This window comes from Lytechinus variegatus, chromosome 15 (assembly GCF_018143015.1).
Source record: "Lytechinus variegatus isolate NC3 chromosome 15, Lvar_3.0, whole genome shotgun sequence".
Taxonomy (NCBI): domain Eukaryota; kingdom Metazoa; phylum Echinodermata; class Echinoidea; order Temnopleuroida; family Toxopneustidae; genus Lytechinus; species Lytechinus variegatus.
The window spans coordinates 15,945,308-15,951,314 of NC_054754.1; positions in this window are offsets into that span (position 1 = coordinate 15,945,308).

A 6,007-nucleotide genomic window follows, 5' to 3' on the forward strand; every position below is an offset into this window, starting at 1 on the left:
AGATATCAGCGAAAACAGGAGAGGGTTAAGGATGATATGGCTTGTGATTTATATTATCTGGGTCTACAGGCGGTTGGTCGATCTCTAGGATAGTCCACATGGACTAAACCCATTTGGTCTAATATCAGTTTGGTCCAATTACCGTCAACTTCGTCTGCTTATTTTTTTCGTTAACAACTCAAAAAAGAGTTAATAAACAGTTCATTTAGCTAGTATACTAAGTGCTTTTAGTCCAAGTGGATATTAGACGAATGGGTATATCCGGATTAGAAATAAGATTAATGATCTAAATGAAAAGCAGACCAAATGGTTAGTAGACGTGCTAATATGGGATGATACCAGATGCCAAATGGGTGGAAGGCAAAGCTGGTGTAGTCTAACCGGCATTTTACAGGTGATATAAAGGGGAGGGGGGGGGGGGGGTGGTAGCAATCTAATCTCCCAAGACCAGAGAGTCTTCCACACATAATTGCCTCGATACATGGTTGACTAGGTTATGTGGCCGTATAGAACATGGCAGCCGCTTTTTAGTACGTAACATCTCTGTTAATATCCGCTGTTTCATTAGGCATGTTAGGTGAAAACAAGTTGGGACTACGTCGAAGAAAAATTACGATGGAGCCGAGTTGACTGGGCAAGCGAAAGAAAACAAGCTTTGATTACCAACTCGCCAAAACATGCACCACATCATAATGATATTGAATCCGTGTTTTATATAGTTTTTTTGTGGAGCAGCGTACGGGCTATGGTCTTGAAATAGAAAGTCATTGGTTCGAGAAAACCGTCAAGTATTCCTGTTATACGACCATGCCGTGATGTTACTGACCGCCCCAATATTTAGATTCACGCATAAGACTTAAAATGAGACATCGGAGATAAATATCACCAAGACATAGTATATAGCGAATTTGTTGAATTTTGTTGTTATTAACTCCTCTTCTCTTGAATTTAAATTGATATAATTCTATTGTCAGGTATTCGACCATCTTTCGGGGATTTCTGTCTTTCCAGGAGGTCTATTCTTTAAAAACTTGGTGTGTCTTTCTTCAAGCTCAAATAAATTGCTCTCTAGCGCCATATACTACATGTGAATTTAAGCTGTCATATTCCGGCACTATAGAGTTAACGAATTATCAATAAAAAATGAGAGCACATAGGTTTACTGAACATTCAAATTTATTTTATGAAACGATAAAACCTCTGCTATTTACAAACTCCTCTTATATACCTTATACACTGACGTCATAGTGCCGCCATCTTAGAGACTTAAACCATGCGCTTGTGGTCTACATGGCGCAGCTCTGACAACGTCGTTTATGCGTATTTATATATTCTCTGGATGAGGGCGCTAGGAATTATGACGTCATATGCATAAGGTCTATTTTATCACACCTGCCCTACATAGGGCCATACCCACACTTTCATGAAGAAATTAACACCAATCGGTTAGAGTCAGTCTTTTCAAATATTCCCTGTTCGCCATCATAGCAGCAAGCAATATTCTATCGGGTGCATAATTCATTTATTTCATATGATTCCATTTTCTTTTCCGTTTTTTTTTTTAGTATATAGGATATTAACCATGAACAAATGGTTTTATAACGATGCTGACCGTTCGCGCAAGTGGTCATTAACTGGATCAATAGTGGTGTCTGTGTGGTTATCTAAAGTCGATTAGTGGTGGCAATTTAAAATAGGTAGGACTGTATAAGTTGAAACAAGTATGGCATAAACACAATCATACCCAGGCCTATGCATTTTAAATATTATGTCAATGTTGTGGATTCCTTACGTGTTGTGATTTAGGTTTTTGTTTATAATCATCGCACCCTTTTCCCTAATAGAGGCATTCATGGTTGCCTCACTACATTGGATTCACTTTTTTTGTTAATGAATTTTTCACCAAATCTCATTCACTGCAAGCGTTTATGACGGTACCTGTAACCTCTTCTGATTTGGATCTACTCTCTTTGCAGTAGAGTAATGATTTATCAGTTCATTGCAACTCATAATGACTTTTTTTTGGTTTGCCTAAAAGACAAGATAATTGCATTGTATATCAAATTATTGAAGATAAATTGATATTATTTATCTTTGTGTGTAGAGTATTCATTAATATCAACAAAAAAATTGAGTAATTATCTTTGTGTAATACTTCATTTCAATATCTTAGTTGGCGTGCTCCCCTCCTTTCCCAATTAGGAATCCTTTTTTTTGGAATCGATGAAAAAAGGGAAATATTCAGCCATATTCTGACTCTTTTCATATAATAATCTATGACTTTTGTAATTTTACGCATTTTTATTGGTGAAATATGAAGGAAATGTCTTTAACTCTATCATATACATCCGATTTCTTCGTAAGACTGAAGGTTGGCGCGGTTGATCCGACTACACGTAAAGTGACGCGAGGATGCTTGATGATGAGCCCAAATCAAAATGGCGTGGATAAAATGTGCTTCAAAATCGAGATATATATCTCATACCTGAGCCATGATGGGGTTTTGGGGGAAATTTATTTCAAGATTGAATTTGGAGAGAGAAGAAGGAGGATGTAGAGAATTGGATGTGGTTTGAAGGCTAGACTCGATCATGCAAGTCGAAGGCAATAATGTCAGTCTCGTATGGACATACATCACTGTTGACAGGAGAAGCAACGACGAGATGAGAAACGATAGAGACTGGAAGAAAGAAGAAGCAAGGAAATGTTCTCCCTGTTTGCATCCTCCATTCAGTGTAATTTGCTGTGATATGAATTACTGATTTGACAGATTATCTGATGATACTTAACTGAAATATCATCTTATGCCCGGCGGTTAGAGAAGTAGTGGGATCGCTGAAGAAAGGGAATTTGTAAAAAAACCCCAAAAACAATGAATTTACTGATGTTCGGAAATTAGGAGAATATATCCAATTATGATCTAAAATCAAGGATGAATAACATATCACTAAATATCTAAAATATCAATACATATATATAATGCTATTTGCTATTTTTTTGTATACATATAAACACATGATCAAACTATATTGTGGAGAATAGTGTGGTTACTTATCGGGGATTAAGTTAGTTCAAAAAGAACGGATTGAAAAATAAAAGAAACATGAATGAGCGAACAAACAATATCAAAAAAAGAAAGAACGAAATTAAAGAAACAAAAGAGGAAACAAAAACAAAACAAAAAGGAATGGAAATAAATAAAAGAAAAAAAGAAGGAAAGAAAGAAGTAAAGAAAGAATTATAAGAGGAAGATGAACAAATTATGTAAAAAAAAATAAAAAGGAAAAGAGAAAGAAAGTAAAAACGACAGTTAACGAAAAATAAAAAAGAGAAATAAAGAGAATAGAGAAATGAATGAAGTGGAAAGAGAAAAAAAGATAGGAAAGTCAATGAATGAGCGAGGATGGTATATAGGCGAAAGTGTTCATAACGTGATAGTTTTATTCGGCTTGATGGATTAACACTAAGATGACATAAATCTCTTGAAACTTACGATATGAACGTTATTCCAATTTACACAAATGCCGTTACAGAACAAACTCGATTTAACTCCGTTACGAGATTTTTTATGCATACGCAGATAATATGAGGCGCGTGCAAGCAGACATGCCATCGCTCTCAGTCGTTAAAATTATTCCACAGATCACGACCCGCCTTATCATAAATTGATTACTTAAATGAACAGAACATTAAACCCAATTAGTTATAAGAAACGTGCTGCGTATCACACATATATTAAGGAAAAGGTCATATACAGAAAAATGTGCTACGTTGCTACTGTGCGTTATATTGTAGAACTAGGCCACTTATTATATTCGTGAAAATCCTGCAGGTATCATAAATGAGATTCTTTTTGACGTATAAAATATTGATAATGGTAGTAGGGCATGTTATAAAACTCGTTTTGCCCAATTTTCTAAAACTCGTTTTGTCCAGTTTCCTATTCAAATGGCGAATTTTATATTACCCCTTTAATGTAAACTTTTGACATGATTCCAAAACGCAAAAATTATATTTGATTTTATTTTCTATAACATAGATACTGATTAATTTTAAAGATCTGCTGAACTCCTGATAAAAAAAATCCACTGAAAGAGAAAGATATGATATCTTTAAAAAATTGTTCTCGATTTAATTGTCGACTTATAAATTGCACTTAGACCCACCATGCTAAGTTCATTATGTTTACTACACACTAAGACATAAAGGTTCAAAATTGAACCCCGAAAAGTTGATGCAAAATCAGCACCCTATGGGTTCAAAAATTGAACCCTGATTTGGGGTTCAAAAATTGAACCCTGCGGTTGAGGTCCATTTTTGCACCCTGCGAGTTCAAAACTGCACCCCTAGGGGTTCAATTTGAAATTTAGGGGTGCAGTTTTGAACCCGCAGGGTGTATAAATGAACCCAGCTGCAGAGTTGAATTTACAACCCCAAATCAGGGTTCAATTTTTGAAACCATGGGGTGCTGATTTTGCATCAACCTTTCGGGGTTCAATTTTGAAACTTTATTTCTTAGTGTGTAGAGTTGATGAATACAAATCAGTCATACTCTTATTACAATGAATAATTGAATGTTTTATGGTACTTACGCTAGATGAAATCGAGATATAAAAATTAATATCATGGAGGAAAAAATCTGTCAATGATATCATCTTCCACCTCACTTGAATTAACTACATATAACGTCTATACGACCCTGTAATTAGATCTTGTATTAGTATTGACTAACTCAATATTCATGGCATTGATTAAGAGTCATTACACAGATCGAAGTTATTACGTTTAATTACGAAGAAATTTCCCGGAGACATTTCCCCCTACTGCATTATAACAGCACCGAGTATGGATTTCATATGGCATCGCTGCGACATGCTATTCAATTGTTCTTGTGCAAATTTAGTTTTCAGGTCAGGAGTTGATTCTTATCAATAACGTGGTCTTGCTTCGGTATTCTTATATAGTTATTTTAAAGAGGGAAGTGATAATCAAAATTGATTAATACCAACTAGGCGTGTGAGATTCCGTGTTCCTCATCATTGATAAACATTGAAATACTTTATCGTTAATTAGATATCTTTAAAGATTAAAAAATAAGAAAAGAGTATCCCATTGGACAGTTAATAATAATGAAATTTTACAAAGTCATCTTAACAAAAACTACTATGTATTTAGGTTAAAATTAAGCAAAATAATTGCACGGTTTACATATTTACATACATAGTTTAGAATAAGGGATATTTCAATAGTTAGATTTGAAGAAAAAATCTGAAACGAAAATTTCTGAACGTGAACACGTAATCTAAAATTGTTAATGCGGTACTAATATTTCCCAAAACTGAAACTTTGGGTCCTGAGATTAGTCCTACATTTATTTTGTATAAATATGATACATTATAACTGTATTAAAACTTTATTTGTAATGAATTATTGTATTTGATCAAGCATTTGATCTACCCAGCCGTTTTGACATAATCATGCTAAACCTATTTTTTATTGATGATGTATTATTCCATTGACTATGTAAGTCCACTAGAATAAACAATTATGTTAATTTTTTATAAAAATAATAATAACAATTGTGATATCTTATTAAGCGCACACACCGTCCAGAGACAGCCATGGCGCTAGCTCAGCAACAGTTCCTTTCGACATAGTTACAAACAACAACAAATATAAACAAATAAAAACATACTTTTTGCTAAATTGCAGAAAAATTCCTGTTTTATGAATTTACAGAATGATTCTGTTATTGCTTTATGCAAAATCTTCTTTTTTCTGTATGATCAGGGATTTTTTAACAGTGTATCTAATTAACTTCGACGTAAAATTGTTCATATGTGTAATTGGTTATATATACCAGCTTGGCGTTTACCAGCAAAAAAATGTCGTGCCGAGTTCCTACGGGAGTTCATAATTGATGTGAACAGTCATATTCCATCACACTGTGTAAGATTTGAATCATTAATGGACTCCCAAAAATGTATACTATGATGATGATGTGAGT